The sequence below is a fragment of the Heterocephalus glaber genome, unplaced genomic scaffold (genome assembly GCF_053883595.1).
Source record: "Heterocephalus glaber isolate CG9 unplaced genomic scaffold, H.glaber_assembly_v1.0 deba00000942, whole genome shotgun sequence".
Lineage (NCBI taxonomy): Eukaryota > Metazoa > Chordata > Mammalia > Rodentia > Bathyergidae > Heterocephalus > Heterocephalus glaber.
The window spans coordinates 2,711,668-2,731,683 of NW_028258174.1; the positions used below are offsets into that span (position 1 = coordinate 2,711,668).

The 20,016-nt window shown below is 43.6% G+C and overlaps 1 protein-coding gene across 2 annotated transcripts in view; it reads right to left on the reverse strand.

Annotated features, from left to right (window-relative positions):
• Nucleotides 1-20,002, reverse strand: part of LOC106007628 (uncharacterized) — a 45,403-nt gene extending 25,401 nt beyond the window's left edge. Inside the window, exons 1-2 of one of the 2 annotated variants that reach the window (XM_087208650.1) lie at nt 19,871-20,002; nt 19,652-19,783 (exon numbers count right to left, since the gene is read on the reverse strand). The gene's annotated coding sequence lies outside the window, so the exon portion shown is untranslated. The remainder of the gene's footprint in view (nt 1-19,651; nt 19,784-19,870) is intronic. The other variant, XM_087208649.1, reaches the window with a different exon arrangement.
• Between the last annotated feature and the right edge of the window lie 14 nt (nt 20,003-20,016).

Here is a 20,016-nt window from a genome sequence, read left to right on the forward strand (position 1 = left end):
TCAGTTGAAGCCCTTAAGAGGAATGACTGAGGTCTCCCAAATAGAATGGGATTCTGTCTCCAGACTCAAGACTGCAATACCAACATCAACTCTTGATTACATTTCCAGCCTGCTGTGGTATGTCCTTACAAACCTTGAATTTGTCTTCTCTTTGTCTCTGTTTCTCTGTCTTGGTCTCCCTTCCTCTCTTCCTCTCCTATCATTCATATTTTATGTATAATATATATAACATATAATACACTATATATACATATATATATGTGTGTGTGTATAGTTTCTTTGGAGAACCTTCACTAATACAGATACCTTGAATGATAATCTCAGCTGAAACAACTAAAATACTGCAAAAAATATTTTTAGAAAAATTTTAAATGCAACACAGAGCTGACACAACGGGGAAAGATTTTCAGATCCCTGAAAAATAAACAAAACCAAGAACCTGGTAGTTAACAAGTTCCAAAGCCAGCTTTCCCCCTGACAGTTTCTGTCAGACCCCAGAGAACCTAAATTTCAACTCCAAGATAATGCTCAGGTACCACCCAAGGCCAGGGAACTTGTTAGGAGAATCACTGTAAAAGGCTGAAATCACAAAGAGCTACATCTCCAAAGTAAAGATATAGAAAAATAAATAAATCCTGCCCCAAAAAGGGATGCTACCACAAAGGCATTTGTCTGTCTTCACATTGGGGCTAGAAAACAAGGGGGAAATATCTCCCCTACAAATTCTAGGTCTCAGATAGGGCTTCTTTTTGTTTCTTTTTTCTTTTTCTTTTTGGTACCAGAGATCAAACTCAGGACCTTGCACTTCAGGTAGGTTTTCTATCTGGATTCTTACCAGCTATACAGTCTCCCTTTCCCCCCAATTTTTTTTAACCCTGATAATAGAATATTTCCATATAAAAGGATCCCAGTTGGTGGTACAAGAAGGAGACTGACTAGAAACAGCAAGTGCAACTCTCCCCTGCAGAAGTCATCTCCAGTCCTGGCCTCCAAGATGCCCAGATAAAGTCCTGAGACCAGAGCAGCTTGAAGAAGAAAAGCATTGCCCAACCCAGGAGAAAACATGGTACCATGAAGTGAACTGGAAGGAACAAGCAGCAAACAACATGAGCAGTTCCTCAAGGATATCAAATATTGACATTATTACTTGCCAAAAACAAATGCTATGTGCTTAATGAAATAAAATAATTTGGAGGCCTTAGCAAAGACCAAGAGACTATAAAGAACATCTAAGGAGATCTGAAATAAAACCAACAAGTACTTCAGGGCATGAAAATGTAAGTGATTGATTTTTAAAATGGGAAGGTGGGCCTGAAGCAGTTATTTGGATCTGGCAGACAAGAGAATTAGTGAATTGGAAAATAGATAGACAGGGCCGGGGATTTAGCTCAGTGGTTTCACCGCCTGCTGCGCAAGCGCAAGGACACAAGTTCAATCCCCGGTACCAAAAGAAAAGAAAATAGATAGACATTTTCCAGAACACAGTTCAGAAACAAAAAGCTCAAAGATATTTTCTAGAAAACAATCCGGAAACAAAGAAATTGAAAGTAGGAAAGAGATGTTAATAATTATAATACCTAGTCAGAGTTCATGATAGAAATAATAGAGAGGGGCAATTCCCAAAGTGATAATAACAGAATTGTCCATAACTGTTGAAGACACCCATCCTCAGCTCCAAGAAGCCAAGTGCATCCCAAGCAGGATAAATAAAAAGAAATCCTCATGTATAACTATGATTGTAAAAATGCAGAGGCCAGTTGCAGAGCTAGTGCTTGTAACCCCAACTACAATGGAGGCAAAGGCAACAGGATCACAAGTTCAAGGTCCCTGTGGGAAACTTAGCAAGACTGGGGATGTAGCTCAGGGGTAGAGCATTTGCTTAGCAAGCCTTAAGGCCAGGGGTCCAGTCCCCAGTACCATATGCACACGAGAAGCAGACTTCCCAAGGAAAGGGAAAAACCTTAAAAGTAGACATAGACAAAAAACATAGACAAAAGGTTGTATGAAGGTACAACCTTAAAAGTAAAAATTAAATTTTCAACAACCAAAAAAGGCAACACAAAAGACAGTGAAAACATATCAATATGTTGAAACAAAATAACTATGACTCAAGAAATATATCCCCAGTAAATCTCCCCACCCCCACCCTGAACTTGGGACCTTGAGCCTTCGAGACAGGTGGCAGAAACACTGAGCTAAATCCCCAGCCCCCGGTAAATCTTTTTAAAATGAGGCTATAATGCTGGGTGTGGTAGCACATGCCTGTAATCCCAGCACTAGAGAGGCTGAGGCAGGAGGATTGCCTCAAATTCAAGGCCAGCCTGAACTACACAGTGAGACCTTGTCTCAAAAAACAAAAAAAAAGCAAGGGCGGGGGATTTAGCTCAGTTCCATTGCCTGCCTTGCAAGTGAAAGATCCCAAGTTCAATCCCTGGTACCAAAAAAAAAAAAAAAAAAAAAGTAAGAAAGTAAAATATACATATTATCAGTTAGCAAAAAAAATTGAGAGACTTTACCTTCACTAAAGAAAATTATAAAGGATGTATTTCAGAAAGAGGGAGTTGAAATCTTTCTAGATGGAAAGTTTGAAATGGAGAAGAAATAATCAGCAAATATATAAGTAAATATATAGGTAAATCTTAATAAATCTTGGCTCTATGAATAAAAATTTCTAATTTGGGAGCTTAGAATTAAGCTAGAACTAGATCCCGGAATTAGAAAAAGATGGTGATCAATACAGATTTATAATATTCTCAAGTTGGGCAAGGTGACATACACCTGTAATTCCAGCACTCTAGGAGGCTGAGGCAGGAAAATCACAAGTTTGAGGCCAGCCTGGGCAACTTAGGGTGTATCAAAATAAAAAAATTTTTTAAAGGCTGGGGATGTAGCTCATCGCAGAAGCTCTGAGTTCAATCTCAGGTATTGCAACAACAAACACAAAATAAATAAATAAAATAAAAATGGGACCTGGGGTGTGGCTCAGTGGAACAACATTTGCCCAGCATGTAATAGCCCCTGGATTCAGTCCCCAGTACTGCAGTAGTCATCATCATCATAGTCATCATCATCAAAAAGAGGCCTAACATTTTCATATTGTTCAGGAGGAGGAAAACTACCAACTTTGTTAACTGAAAATATTAAATCAGATAACAACTATAAGAATAGATGCACCACTGGGGATTTAGCTCAGTGGTTCCGCTGCCTGCCTTGCAAGCGGAAGGTCCCGAGTTCAATCCCTGGTACAAAAAAAAAAAAAGAGATGCTTCCAAACAAAAATGGAGAGGCTAGATTGAGGTGAGGGTTGGAGAAAAAATCCTCAATCACAGCAAAAGAGAAAAATGCGAGGGACAAAATATATAATATAAGGCACCAAAACCACAATACTAATGCATCCAAGTAGATCAGTATGCACAATAATATAAACACACTAAAGACTGCAGGGATGGAGAACCCAATAGTAGAACCCTTGCCGGCTTCACACAAGGCCCTGGGCTCAATTCCCAGCTCAGCAATGAAAATAACAATAATAATCATAATAATAACTCCCATTAAGTGAGAAAGCATGCCAGCACAGTGGCAGATCCCATAGTTTCAGCTACTTACCCAGGAGGATCACTTGAGCCAACGAGTTTGAGCCTAGCCTGGGAACACAATGAGATCACTGTCTGGAAAAACAAAGAATCTCAAACTGTTTTTTATTTGTTTCTTGGTTGGTTGGTTGGTTTTTGTTTTGTTTTGTGGTACTAGAGATTAAACCCGGGGCCTTCACTCTGAACTCCATCTCCAGCCCTTTTTTACTTTTTGAGACAGGACCTCACTAAGCTGCCAAATTGTTCAGGCTGAGCTCAAACTTGTGATTCTCCCACCTCAGCCTCCTAGAGTACTGGGATTATAGGTGTGTGCCACCATGTCCTAATCAAACCGGATTTTTTTTTTTGGTACCAGGGATCAAACTCAGGTCCTTGCACTTGAGAGGCAGGCAGCAGAAGGACTATTTACAAGAGATTCCTGGTTGTTGTTTTTTGTTTTACTTTGTTTTGTTTGTTTGTTTTGGTTTTCCCTTGTGTCAGGGTCTGGCTATGTTACCAAGGCTGAGGTTAAACTTGCAAACCTCCTGCCTCACCCTCCTGAGTAGCCAGGACTCAGGCATGTAGCACCATGCCCAGTTTACAAGAGATTTTTAAAACATAAATTCATAGAAATATTGAAAAGTCAGAAAACAGAAAAACAAATATTAATAGAAGAAAGATAGTGTGGCTGTATTAGCATATATTTTAAAAGACTATGGGGCTGGGAATTTAGCTCAGTGGTTCCGCCACCTGCCTCGGAAGCACAAGGTCCCAAGTTCGATCCCTGGTACCAAAAAAAAAAATCTTTAAAAAGACTATGGTCAAAGCATTGCTACCTAATTCACCAAAAAGATCTACTAATGCTACAGTCAGTTGCACCCAAAATCATATGCTTCCCTTTAATGTCAGAGAAAATGCACTATTCAGTGTCATATTTCAAGTTTCAGCCTGTAGAGCTTGATAAAAACAGAAAATAAACTAAAGATTAAAAGATTAAAAAGATGGGGCTGGGGATTTAGCTCAGTAGTTCCGCCGCCTGCCTTGCAAGTGCAAGGACCTGAGTTCAATCCCCAGTACCAAAAAAAAAAGATTAAAAAGAAAGAGACAATGGTCATATTTGTACACGATATTATTGGCCACATAGAAAATCCAACTGAAACTACAGGTGACTCACTAGAATTAATAAGAGTTTTTCAACCAGTATACATTTTCTTACAACAACAACAAACAATAAAATGTCATTTTTTGGCTGGGTGTGGGGGTGCACAGCTGTAATCCCAGCTACCTGGGAGGCCAAGGCAGGAAGATATCAAATTGGAGAATATCAGGGCAACTTAGTGAGACCCTGTCTCAAAATTTAAAAATAAAATAAAATAAAAATGGCTAGGGAAATAGTGCTACATTCCCTGGGTTCGATCTCCAGTACCTCCACTCCCAAGGTAAATTCTTTTTTTTTGAGACAAGGTCTTGCTATGTGATTCAGGCTGGCCTTGAGCTTACTGTGTAGCCCAGGCTGGCCTCGAATTTGTAGCAATCCCCCTGCCTCAGTCTCCTGAATGCTGAGACTACAGGCATGTGCCACCACACCCAGTTCCAAGGGTAATTTTTTAAAAGAAGCCATTATGAGAGCAAAACTATATAATAATTCTAGCTATAAGTCTAACAAAAATGTGCACCATATAAAAAAATTATGCCTTCTTGAAGAAACATCAAGGAAAGACTTAAGAAAATGGAGAAACATCAAGTGTTAGTAGAAAGCTTCAACAGAATAAAGGTAGAAATTGAATCCATACTGATTAAATCTAATTCCAATGAGAATCCGAACAATAGTTTTCATGGAACTTCTCAAGATAATTTTTAAAACAACGAAAATAGACAAGTGTCTCTAAGAAGAATAATAAGTAAAGAGAACTATCTCCCAGGTACCAAGACTCCCTGTGTAAGCAAGACTAAGGTGGGAAATTGGGGGAGCAGCCAAGGAAAGGGTTTATAAGATGACAGAGAAACTGGACACACAGGAGGGCATATGCAGAGACTTGATTTTATAATAGAAAGGGCACCAGAAGTAAGCAGAGTAAAGATCTACTCAGTGCTACCAGGACATTATTTTTTTTTTGGTACCAGGGATCGAACTCTGGTCCTTGTGCTTGCGCAGCAGGCAGTGAAACCACTGAGCTAAATCTCCGGCCCACCAGGACATTTTATTAAACAGCTGTAAAAAATTAAATTGGGGGCCAGGGATTTAGCTCAGGGGCGCCACGCCTGCCTCACAAGCACAAGGTCTTGAGTTCCAACCCCCGTACCAAAAATAAAAATTAAAAATTAAAAAATTAAATTGGCAAACTTCATACCATACACAAAAATCAATTCTAATCAGATTAAAGATTTAAATGTAGAAGTTTACCCTAATATAGAACACAATTTAGGAGAATGTCATTACAAGTTTACAATAGGGGAGGGTTTTTAACACAAGATGCAAAAATATCAACTCACTGAAGAAACTGTCAGTAAATTCTACCACTTAAAGTTATATTTGTGATTTATCAAAAGACATTTGAAGGAGAGTGAAAAGAAAATCATTATGAAAAAAAGAATTAAGATGTGGAATATACATGTACCAACTCCCCACAAGGAATGGAATTATTATGTACTGCAAACATGTACTAATAAAAAAATAAAAATTTTAAAAAGATGATCATTAAATGGAGGAAGGATATTTGCTATACATATAATTGACACAAATAATTAGTACCCAAAATATTTTTGAAGTTCCTAGGAAACAAAAGGGAAAAGAAAAACAATAAGTGGGAAGATAAGTGAAAGTCACAAGTGTTTCATAAAAAAGAAAATACAAATGGCTCCCTAGATAACCTGAGAATGTTTAACCCCCATAGCAATCAGAGAAATATAAATTAAAACCACAAGTAGATCTGAATAACAAAAATTTAAAAATAAGTCAGTATAGGGCTAGAGGTTTGGCTCAGTCATAGAATGTTTGCCTAATATGTGCAAGGCCCTGGGTTCAATTTCCAGCACCACACACACACACACACACACACACACACACAAAATCAATACTAAGTGTTGATGAGCTGAAGGTGTAGCTCAGTGATAGGATGTTAGCATGACAGAGGCCCTGGGTTCAGTCCCCAGAACAGAAGAAAGATAGTGTTGGCAACCATTTAGGTAAACAGTTTGATATATCTGACCCAGCTATTCCCCTTTTAGGCATCTTCCAGAAAGAGTTAAGGACACCATATTATAGTGATACATGCATACCCATATTTATAGCAGCATGACTCATAGTAGCTAAATCTTGGAAGTGGCCTATATGTTCATCAACAAATAAATGGCTAAAGAAAATGTGGTATTTATACCCAATGGACTACTACTCTGCCATAAAGAAGAATAAACTGAATCATTTGTAGGAAAATGGATGCACCTTGAGACCACAACATTAAGTGAAATAAATCAGACACATGAGCTTAAATATCATGTGGTTTCTCTTATATGAGAAACCCAAATATGTAAATAAAGAGCAAAATAAAAGATAGATAATAGGAAGTAGGGAGATAGAGCTTTTTCAAATGGGAAGGGGATGAAGAGATGGAGAGAGGAGGGAAGGGAAGGGGAGAGGATGAAAAAAGAATGGAGATGTGTTACATCCATGTACCAAGTGCCCTCTAAGAGGTAATCATCATGTCCTGCAAACATGTGCTATTAAAAGATAAAAACTGAGGAAAAAACTAGTTGGAAATACAACTTCACACCCACTAAGATGGTGAGAATTTAAAAATGGGAAAAACAAAGTGTTGTCTAGGATGTAGGGGGGAAAAACTGAGCAAGAAAGGCAATTCTACTTGTGGGTATACATATTAGAAAAGCTCTTGCATATGTATATCAAAAGGCTTAGAGGGCCGGGGATTTAGCTCAGTGGTTTCGCTGCCTGCTGCGCAAGTGCAAAGACCCGAGTTCAATCCCCCGTACCAAAAAAAAAAAAAACAAGGCTTAGGGAAGCACTGTTCCTAAGTGACACAGAGGGTGAGGTGGAAGAAGGGACGAATGAAGTAGGGTGGGAGAAAGACTAGCACTGAGGATTAATCACGTGTCCACAGTGGAATACTATACAATAATGAGAAATGAAGACACTACCTTGTGTGAATGTATCATAGTTATTTAATAACAACATAAAACACTCTGAAAGAAAATATCCAAATCACTGAAGACTAAACAATGCTTCTTTTTTACAAAGTTTTTAAAAAATAAAACTTGGGCTGGGAATTTAGCTCAGTGGTTCCGACACCTGCCTCGCAAGCGCAAGGACCCGAGTTTGATCCCTGGTACCAAATAAATAAATAAAAAGTAAAACTTTACACTATTTTAGGGGTCCATATGTAAATAATAAAATGATAAGGAAAGCAAGCAAGTAAAACACAATTCAGTGTTTTAAATGACAATTCAATGTTTCAGTGATCAGGGTGGCATTACCTCTGATGTGTTTTGATGGGGAGAGATGATGCCATTCAAAAGGACACAAAGGAGTCTCCTTGTGCATACTAAGATTCTATTTTGTTGTTGTAGTTGCTGCAGTGCTGAGGATCAAACCTAGGGTCTCAAACACACTTGGCAATCAGACATTTATCACTAAATGGATGGACTTTGAGACCATACTCTCTTTTTTTGTACCGGGAATTGAACTCAGGACCTTGTGCTCTCGAGGCAGGCGCTGCCACTGAACTAAATCCGCAGCCCAAGACCATACTCTTAAGTGAAATAAATCAAACACACATGTTTAAATACCAAATTGTTTCTCTGGTATGAGAGACTAAAAGTGAAAATAAGGACTGAAATATATAATAGATACTGGGAAATGGGAAGAAAGTGTTCAAATGGGAAGAGGAACAAAGGAGAAGGAAGGGAGAAAGGAAGGAAGGCATAGGAAAAAAGTGAAAATAGAAGGACAAACTGGAAACAAAGCTTTTGTACATAGGGAGGAGAGGAGGCTTGAGGGGGAGAATGGGAAAAAAGGGGTGAGATGTACCACGTACAGGTACAAATTCCCTATGATGAGTGTTATCATTACGTATGCCTAAAATGTACTGATATACGTTTGCTATACTAAAAAAACATACTAGGCAAGTATTCTACCACTAAGCTACATCCCCAGCTCAAGATTCTAATTTTTTTGGTCTGGGGATGTAGCTCATTGGTACAGCACTTGCTTAGTATGCACTAGGCCCTGGGTTGGATCCCCAGCACCACAAACACAACAGGAAGCAAACAACAACAACAATAACAAAAAAAAAAATTGCTATGCAGTATACTGCTGACTTCTCCAAACAATGTATATGTTTAAATAAAATTTTTTTGTATAATGGGTGTTGGGAAATGGGAAGAAAGTGTTCAGATGTGAAGGGGAACAAGGGAGGAGGGAGGGAGAAAGGAAGCGACAAGAAAAAAAGTGAAAATAGAAGGAAAAATGGAAACAAAGCTTTTGTACATAGGGAGGGGAGGGAGCTTGAGGGGAGAATGGAATAAAATAAAATAAAATTTAATTAGTTCCATCGGGGATGGAACTCGGGTCCTTGCACTTGTACAGTAGGCGGTGAAACCACTGAGCTAAATCCCTGGCCCTAAAGATTCTATTTTTTAAATGTAGCTGCTAGGATATGATCATTTGTTTTATTTCATTCTTTTAACTACATGGATACACTCAGGCAGTATTTTACATCTGTGGTATATCTCACAATCAAATATTCTATATATGTTACTACTGGGACCTTAGCTAACATCCTGAAGCCCAGCCTGTGGCTCCTCTGCTCTCCCTTTCCAAGGGAAAGCCATTTCAGAACTGCTCTCTACCTGGCTCCAGGCTGGTGGCACTCTGGGTTGAGTATTCTTTTCTAGCTTAGGACTCCATATTCTAATTCTGGACCTAGCGCCATACTTGACCCTGATCTGCGATTATCAGAAGTCAGATTTGTCTGGCAACCTAAGCCTGAGGTTGCCAAGACCCTCTTCCTTCCTTTCTAGCAGTGTTTGCTCAGCTTACAAGAATAAGGGGGTGGGGAGTTAATTATAATCAGAGCTGCAGGAGTTTCTTTCCTCTAATGATATCCACATTGAATGACTCCAAAATAATTCTTCTTTTCTAGAAGACAGAGAGGAATTCGAGCCCTTGAAAGTTAATCAGAGAGTGATGGAAAGGCCTGATACCAGTATGTCACTCCCCACTTCAGTGTGCAGACCTCAAACTTACCCAGTGTCCCTTCTCTGAAGCCCTTCAGCCGAAAAATAGAAATGGTAAGCAGTTGTAGTGGGAGTTCTTAGAAGCTGTAGTCATAAACTTTCTATTAATACAGTGGTCAGTAGAGAGAGACTGTTGTCAATTCTGTCTAAACCTACACATTCCTTCAGTTTGGAAGTTTCCTCATACCTGACTCACACCTGCATTTTTTTTTCTTCCCAGTAATGCAACATTCCAGTCTTTACACCCTTGCTCAACTTTTGCTGGAATGGACACACTCACCATTGTCCCACTTGCCAGTAAAGGTGAAATACTATATTAATTTTTGGCAGGCAATAACTTTCACAATAAGCTAACATTCTCCTCACTTATTTGATTTGAACTTGCAAAGGCATCAATAAACTAAAAGAAAACATACTGAAAATTGGTGGAAGAAAAATGTTGATTCCCAAATCTGTCTTTTGGGAATTCAAAATACACAATAGAGCAACAGCTGTTCTAGATTTCCATCAGAGATTAGCAGAAAAACTATTATTGAAATTCAAAGTTGTGACATCTTTAGATAAATATTTATCCTTGATTTTCACAGCCTCTGATTTAACAGAAATCTGGAAGAGTTCACAGTCTGGCCCAGAGAAGTTCGTTTTAAATTGACAGCTTTAAAATACGGTTGAGAAGGAGCCGAGGTCGGCTGCTGCCTCAGATCTGTCCGTGGCAGTCAGTGCCTAGGTCTCGGCCTCTGGCTCTGTCCAGCCTGTTCCTGCAGGTCTGCCTCACCCCGTTATGCGCCCACCACAGATTCACAACTTGGCATCAGGGCTCACCTCTTACTGTGCCCACCCAGAGGGTGCCAACTCGCTGACAGGATGTCTTTGGAGGAGCTCCACGTGAAAGACTGACAGCGAAGGACTCCCAAGCTCTCCTAAAGCCACTCTGCCATCTGTAGATGATAGAGCAGAAGCCCGAGCAGAAGTCCTCCCTTCTCCTCCATAAACACCTCGGATAAATACCTTGGGACCCACCTGTTAGGCGGCTCTCTTACAACGCACACAGTCCCTCTCCTCCTGCACACTCCCTCCTACCAGACCTCACTGCCCACGTGGGCCGACCCGTGCCGCCCTGGAAGAGCTTCTGAGGCTGGGGAAGGTTTCGGTTCAGAAGAGCCCTCTGCACTTTCTCCTATTCGGAGAGCGGAGACAGGAGACTGGGTTCTCCCTATGGGGTGTTTACACCAATCCTACAGTTTTTGTTTGTTTTAAATCACAGCCACTCCTGCAAGTCCATTGCGTCTACTTGGAGAAAAGGGGTAACATTTCCTCCGTGTTACCCCAGTAACCCAAGCCGATCTCAACATTTCAAGAGGGACAGTGATTCAGTGTCTGGCCCCCACCTCCCTCATCTGCTGGTCCAGGGGGAACACAGTGGCTGCTCAATACAGTACCGACCTGATGGTCAGGTCTCCGGAGGTCTGGAATATCAGTGAGAGGCCCCCCTTCTCCTAAATCACCTGCCTGTGCCTCCCCCGGCCCGGTGCCCCCAATCCTCACCTTTGTCATTGTCACCACCCCATTCCAGTTTCTCTGTGGCCACTAGAGCAGTGGGGCCAGGAGAGTGCGACAGGCGTTCAGAAGGGTTATGGGCCGTGGACAGGGACTGGGCAGCCACGTCGCGTCCCTCCCAATTCTTGGGCTCCCGCGGGGTCCCTGTCTAGCCAGCGCCTCGGACCCACCCACCCCCACCCCCCACCGCATGCAGCAAGAGTGAGGGGAAGGAGCCAGTGGAGACGCTTGGCCACGGCCCCCTCCCCCGCCTTATAAAAAAGAAATTGACTTTTGTTTGGAGTTTGTGAAAAGTGGGGCTCGGGGCCCAGTCAATGGGGCGCCCCGCGGCGAGGGCTGAGTGGAGCCCAAGCGCAGCGCTCCGCGCGGCCCCAATTAATCCGCCCTTTGTGCGGCCCCGCGGCCGCCCCCCCGCGGCAGCGCAGCGCGCATTGTTCGCCTCGCCGGGCAGCGGGATTTACCCTTTTCAAACAGCCCGTTTTGTCCCGGGCAGTTCGAGCGGAAGTTTCTCACTGACAATTTGCCCCAAATAGATAGATTTGTCAGGAGCGACCTTCGGGAAGGAAGCAAAAAGCCACCGGCCTGAAGGTTGGGCCGGAGGCGAGGACCCTGCGCCCCCTGCGCCCCCTGCGCCCCCAGCGCCCCCAGGGCGCCGTGCACCCCACGCACCTGGTGAGCTAGGCGCGCCGCGGACCCGACCTCCGTTTTACGCATCTGTGAAATGGGGCAGCTTGGCGCCCGACTGCAAGCCGTAAATCCAGAGCTCTGCTCAACAGCGTGGACAGCCTTCGCTCCCTTTCTCTCTCCCCAAATCCGGTGGGCCCTGGCGCCGGCGACTTGGTGCTCCAGCCCTGAAGGTGGGTCAGAGGAGCAAGTTCCTGCTTGTGCACGTGCTGTCCCTCTCCTGCCCTCGCTCCACCTTAACAAAGATGTCAACCTTGCTCTTCACTTGTGGTGCCGGAGTACAGCCGGCTATTGTCTCCTCCTAAGTCGAGATAGAAAACGCTTTGTCCTGAATGGCCCAGGGACTGGGGAGTCGGGCTGTTAGGGTTTCCCACCCACCAGAGCCACCCTTCTCCCAAATGACCTCACTTAATAAGCAAAATCTAAATGGGGAGGGGGGCCCAACACGCAGTTGATGAAAAGAATAGTTACTGATTTCTTCACACTTAATGGCAAGTATGAGTCTTTTAAAATACAGTCTCATACCAAACAGATCTGTGAATTTTAAGCAGAACTGAATTGTATTAATCAGTTGATGGGTTTGTTCATTTTCTATCACTAGACAAGAAATACAAAGGTTGGGACTCTGCAGTATCTATTTCTACTGTGATCAAGCAGTCTCTTCCCTCAGTCCAGAAATATTCTGCTAGATTGCACATGAGAGAAAAATTGAAACAATAACAAAAAAAAAACCCACATTTTTTTGTTTATCCATCAGGTGAATACACACTTCAGCATTATACAGAGGAAACCCTAGGTGGTCTTTAACAAGATTTCAGTGGTTAAGAGCTACAATTTAGAGAAGATGACAATACATACACAGTGTCAATAGTATTTAAACAAACATCCCAGACAACAGAATAATGGTTATTAACTATGATGCTTTGGGCCTCTGACTAATTTCCCATGTCTCTCTACAGCCAAACAGCTGCAAGGTTTTCCTTCCTTTAAAAACTGTTTCTGTGCATCATTTTTTAAATTGTATTTCCCAGCCATATTTTCTAGAACAGTTCTTCTGTGTGCAACTGAAGTGAATGATTTAGTAATAGTGATGAAGCCCATAGAAAGACTGTTTCATACCGTCAGGACTTGAGCCGCTCTGCTAGAAATCAGCTATTTTAAAAGATATTCCATCTCTCTTGCAATGCTGACAGCCTTCTGTTTCTGTATGACCTCAGTGTGGGTTTACATAGCTAAGAAGACAAAACTCTATAACCCTGTCCACACTTGCACAAGTGCTTTCAAAATTGATCAAGTTGTGCAACTACATTAAAACGTTCCCCTCCTAGGGTTTGAAAATATTAAAGAAATTAAAAGAGACAGTAAAGTTATTTTGTGCAACTCCTGTCTTATTCCTCTAGAGAAATATTAAATTTTTAAAAATTACTTTGGTACAAAAAATTACTTCAGTGATCATGACATTAGAATGAATATATGCCTTGTGCACCCCAGATATGCAATGCAATTGCAATCATTACTAAAATAATGCAATTGTATATATATATATATACACACACACACACACATTTATGGATACAAATGTGCACAATTATAAATACTTGGGTAATTGTGAATTACTGTTAATTATCAAATTATGAACTAACATTGAATTGCCTGCACTATTTTCAGTATTTATTAAGCATCCATTTGACACTAAAGGATGGTCAAAATATATCAAAGAACCTTAACCTTCAAATAAAGGCATCTAAATATGTGTATCCTATCTTGAGAGAGAAACATACATTGTATAGGGTGCAAGTGGGTATTTCAAATATCTCACTATATAATGCCCTGGCCTGACTGAAATGTTAGACTTCAAATCACTGTTACAATGAATTCGTGTCTGTTACACCTGCAATTTTAGAGATTGAGGAGAAATGTCTGCAACCTAGCTCCTGAGCTGTAAACTCCTATACCTGAAAGGCCAAATCCTTTCCTCCCAGCAAGCAATCATCTTATGCCCTGAAGCATGAGATCTGATTACCCCTATCATCATCTTAGCTTGCATAGATACAGATGTTATTAACGGCTGTAGTTTATCCAACCCTTTTTAAAAACGCAGCTGCAGCATTTGACTTGGGGACCTCCTGTGAATCCCACTGGTTGACTCCTTCTTGTACAAAGCATGTGGGGTTTGGGGGAGGGAGAAGAGAGGGGGAGGTTTGTTTTGTTTTGGAGAGGTTTTTTTTTTTTTTTTTTGAAACAGACTTCCCTAAATAGCCACTTGGCATCTTTGTAAGTGATGTGAATTCTGAAATTACTTACTAGAATAGGACAACAGAGTGCTGTGTGAACTAGATCCGTTGGAAACAAAGCATAGGCGAATGTATGATGCTTTTCACTGCATTGGCAAAGATCAAATATGTGGTCCTGATATATTTATTCACATAATAAAGAATTGTAGCCTGTTCTCAAACACGTTAGCCACATTTAAACTGGGCTACCCAGTTTTACATAACAATTGTTTCTACTATTGTTGAAGCACTAATCTGTATAAAGCAGGTCTGAAACCTGCTGCCTCGAGGAGGCAGGGGTGTTTTTAGTATCTAAGAGGCCCAGATCTTCAGTCCACACTGACCAAATTCAGTGATTAATTGCTAGATCTAACCATTGACTTTTTCTCAACATCAATATGTAGTGTTTCTAAGTATTTCTCTTGTAGGTCTCATCATCCCTTCTACAAAACAGAGAGAGACTTCCCAGTCTTTCTAACCTTGGGACAGGGCAAATTATAAGTACTGGCAGAGAGGGAATTTGAAGATAATGCTATGAAGTAATGGAGGGTGGAGTTGCAGAAGTACTGAACTATTGCTTCAAGATGCACAAAACACCGCTCTTAATTCTGATTGCTTCACTAACGAGTGAAATTGCCTTAATTGGAGTTTCTAGAAGCTCTTCTAGGAAATGAGAGGTAGTTCAGTGCAGTGAAATGAGTATTTCTAAGCATTTGGATTCAGCATCAAGAGGCCTGGGTGCTGGGATGGTCTCTATTTCTAGTTGAGTGAGCAAGGACAAACTTTGTCTCAGAGGGCCTCAGTTTCCTCATTTATAAAATGATTGAGTTAATGAGTACTATGATCTTTTCTGATTTGTGTTCTCTGTGATTCTGGGCTATCTGGAAACCAAGTAGGGTGTGACAATCAGAGGAAATTAGGAGGCTGAAGAAGTCTCCCCTGGAGGCAGTCTCTCTTGTTTCTCTAATCAGTCTTGGGTTTAGAAGGCCAAAGGGACCTGCACTGCTGCCCAAGATTGGGGACCCAGAGGATCTGCCACTGCTTCCTTCTATCCCATTGCCCACTGAGTAAAGTCACCTCCAGCTTTAGCTTTGGTGTGCCGACCACCAAGCGGGTTCATTCATAAAACATCACTGTGGCCAAGAAAAGGTGTGTGGGCGAGAAAACTGTTTGAATACCATTGGGCCAAGATGAATATGAGATGTTAGGGGACTCTAGAAGCCTCAGCTGGGGTGACCCCAGCTGAAGTTCTTTGGTCTGGTGAGAGCTGAATACATGCAGACCTTGATGTGTTGTTTGTTAAGGTGGGGGAGAACCTTTCATACACAGCATTATCTTACTGCTACTGCTGGCCTAGCTCTTCTCCCCATTATAGGGAAGTAACACGCTGCTCTTAGCCACACAGTTTGGAAACGTGTCAAGGAAAAGCCCTGAAACTTAACTCCCACTGGCTCCTGGAGAACCTGGATCTCTTTTCTGGATTTTTCTCAGTGTTTCCTTCTCAGTTAGATGGGAGCCAAATAATTTGTAAGGAAGTCCACAGCAAAATCAGGAGCAGCAACACTTTCCTTCTGTTACTTAGCAAGCCCTTACTGAGCACCTACTACATGCTAGACACTGGTCCATGACCACCTCCTATTCATTATCCATTGAGTAAGCAACGGAATCACTATGCTGAATTACAGCTTGGAAGCTAATGAAAATCAACTTTCTTCTTCATAAACAAGCAAATCCTTGTGTCTTTTGAAGACTGAGCATTAAATCTCAGCCAAGTTCAGTTGGTACATTTTCCTAATGATGTCCTGGGTCTGAGTATCTCTTAGCTGCTTGAAATGAAGGGCATTTTTGAGAAATGAGTCTCAAAAAGCCTTTGAGGGGGGTTGATCACTGATGGAGAAGGGAGTCTCAGCTCCACACCAGCTTCAGCAGAACTGCTTGCTGATGTTCTGAAAGCCTTTCTTTTCCTTGGGTTTTTCAACGTAGTAGAAGAGGCCATAAATGGAAAAATAGCACCATTTTTAGAGAAGCCAGTGAATATAGCAAAGCTGACAATCAAACCCAGATGGTCTGATGGTCAAACCCAGATGGTCTGATGCTTAAATGAGTGCTCTCTACACCTGCCTCTCTCATACAACCTAGTTAACAAGATTCTGCTCTCCCTTTTGCAGCACTGAAAATTGAGCCTGGGTCCTTGTGCATGCGTGGCAAGTGCTCTGCCACTGAGCTATATCCCCAGTCCTAGCCAGCTATATGTGGTGGTGCACATCTGTAATCCTCTCAGGAGGCTGAGACAGGAGGATTGCAAAGACAGCCTACAACTACATAGCAAGACCCTGACTTTAAAAACTAATAACAATGATAATAATAATAGTGATGGTAATATATCCCCAGTCTTTTTTAAAATTTTTATTTTGAGGTAGAATTTAAGTTGGCCAGGATAGGCTCAAACTTGCGATCCTCCTGCTGCAAATTTCCAAGTAGCTAGAATTACAGGCACGCACCACTGTGTTCTGCTTCTACCTCCTTTTTTAACCTGGGACATTAGCAAGAGTGAGCAATAATAGAAGCCAGTTCTCAAAGGCAGCAGGTTCCCCTCACATGAGGGCAGTATTCCAGGCCGCCCCTGGCAGCCTTTCCCACTGTACAGGGTTAGGAGCTTTTGTTTATTCTCCTAGAATTTTATGTGCTTTCCCCAATTGCACATGTTTCACCCCAACTTAAAACATGGATCACTTTATGTGTCTGCTCGCTTGTAGGTTCCTTGAGAAACGGCCTATGTCCTGAATTTCTATCACCCCAGGAGCTGGCCCACGGTGGGTGCGCAGTGTCTGATGAGTGAAATGGGTTGAGGGATGAACAGAAAGACCCCGTGACCCCACAGTACTTCTGCTCTTATTTCTTACCACCTGGACCACAATGTAACATCCTTTCATAAAAGACAACCTTCCCTGTGTTTCAGGCTCTGGTTGCAGTTGAGAGTTCCAGACTCCCAAGAGAGGATAGAGGAGTGAGGGGCTAGGTCTGCACCTGGTCAGAAGGGTACCAGACCCTCTGGCGTGTGACTTCTCTCTCAAAGCTAAAAACTTATTCTTACCATTTAAGGTCTTGTGTCTGTTAAAAGGTATTTCTGAGCTGATCAGAAAAATCTGGAGCCCAGAGAGGTTTGATCACATGCTCAATTTACATAGCTCCCAGTGGCTGAGACAGAGCTCAGATTCCATCTCCTTGCTGCCAGTGGTTAGCATTGCTGTGCCGCCAAAGGGCTGTCAAGAGGGCCCTCAGGAAAAATACCAGTGACTTCTTTCATTCCCCCCAAATTAACAGGACACTATGAGCCCGGCACAGTGTGCTGAGGCGGGTGGATAGGAAGATGTAAAGTCACAGTCTTTGCCTGGCAGAGGCTGTCTTCTTTGAGCAGCGCCAAGACACCAACACTAAGTTTCCACAGCTTAGAGCCGAGGACCCTGTGGCCTCAACAGCTTGACATGAACAGGGGCGAGAACTCAGGCTGCAGGCTTCTCTGGGGCCTGGCAGGCCTTGGGGCCCCCGCCCCTCCCACCTATCCCAGAGCTTGTTGCCGCCATTACCACCGAACCAATCCATGCCAGAAAGTCATCACTATGATTTCAGAACTGCTTTGTGAATTATGCAAAGCGCCTGGATAATTACAGCCGGGCGCTCAGAACTCAGGACGCATATGCTACGGCTGTGTGCGCCCCTTGTGCCTTTTGCCAGGGCTAGATTGCTGTGAGAGTGTGTGTGTGTGTGTGTGTGTGTGTGTTCACTGGGCTTCTTGACTGGTGACAGGAGAGAGAACATTCCAATTTTGATTTTGAGACGATTTGATGCCTACAAACGGAGCAGCGTGGCAGGTGTTAGAGATAAAGGGGAAGTTTGCAAACCAAGAGAGCCTTGATCCTCTACCTGTAAAGCAGCTCCCAGCTCTCCTCGACACACACTCCTAAACTTTTCCTTGGAGACAACCCCGGGTCTAGTGTCCCCACCACTGTCCTCATCTCTTCCCGAGACAAATTAGTTGAAGTTCTTTGTCCTTAACCAAGCGCCCCCTTCTGCCTCGCCTCGCATCATGAACCGTGGCAGCAGCGGCGTCGATGGCAGAAGCAAGTGGATTTCTGGCCGGAGCCAAAACCCGAGGATCCAAAACGGAGACTGGAATCTTAATTTGTTTCTCAAACCCTGACTGGAAAGCCCTTCCTTCTCTGGGCGCAGAGTTCGAATTTGTGCTATGAAGCAGGCAGAGCACGTTTCTGCCCAACTTGACTGTCAAAAAATTAAGAAAAAAAAAATGTTGGCTTCTAGCCTTGCCCCCTACAAAAAAACCCCTCAGGTTTATGGCCTTCCCCCGCAGTGCCATAAATTCCAAACACTGAGGGGGGAGGGAAATTTGGGAAATGGTAATGCAGCCTCTCGGCTTCCCCAGGAGCCCCAGCTCCGTGCCCTGGTGGCCGAGCTGGCCTGAGGAGCACGCAGCCTCGGGGGCGCGTGGCGCGCGGCCCGAGGCTCCGCGCCCAGCCGGGACCGCTGCGGAAAGTTGCGGTAGGTCACGTGCTTCGGCCGCCCACCGCGCAGCACCGCCCGCGCCCCCGGGGACACCGCGGCGGGGGACCTGCTGCGCCCTGCGAGGGCTGGAGGGGGACGCGAGACTCCCTTGCGCTCACGAACTGTTCGGAAGACAGAGTTGGCGCTGAGTCCGGAGACAGCGTAGGGGCCGGGGGTGGGCGGGCAGAATTGCTGAGCGCTGGCCCGGGCTCCCCTCCCCTTGAACACCGTGAGGAGGGAGGAAGGCTGACCCTGACCTCCGGCCGGGTCCACGCCCAGAGAGGCTGGCGAGCTCTTGTTCGACAAGTTCAAGATACCCAGAGAGCTTAAACAGAATTAATCTCTTAGAGATCGGGGATCACCGCCCCCTCGGTGTGCGCTCCCCCAGCGCCGCGTCAGGGCCAGGAATTGCGGGAAGGCGATCGGGAGGGGCGGGACGAGGGGGAGCTCTCCAAAATCCAGGCCCTGGAGAGGGCGATCCAACGACACCCGCTGGGGACGAGCGGCGGGAAGGAAAGCCCTGCCTCCGAGCCGCTCCAGAGCTTCTAACAGAGGCTAGGGGCGCTTTGCGCAGCTCCGGGGGGGCAGGCTTGCTTGGAAGAAGCTGGAGCCGCCCTCCCCGAGGCTGGTGTCCAAATCCACCCAGGCTGGAGGAAGCGGAGGCTCCTGAAGACCCCGTCCCAGGCCCCGAGTCCACATACAGCGTCCTCAGCTCTGACTTTGCATAGATAGTTGCAAAATGAATAAATTACTCACCTCGGTTCAGATCCAAGTTTTACCCAACAGAAGGAGCACGGGACCAAGAATGAACTAACTCACAAGCTCATGTCCGGCGTGCACAATCAAAACACAGCCACCCAATTTCTTCCATGAATCTGCCTGGCACTCCTGGAGAGAGGCGGAAAGCGTTTTGAGAAAGCCAATCATCCCTCCCCTTGTCCCTCGCCATGAAATATAATAATTCATTTTTATTACCAGAGCAGTACCGTCTCACCATCACGCACGCAGAGTCCCATATTCACACTCTTAACTCCTCAGCTCCAAGAGCGCCTGCATTTTCTTTGGGAGCCGCTGGGAGGTTCATTAATATCATTAGCATTTAACCCCCTCCCTCTTCCCAT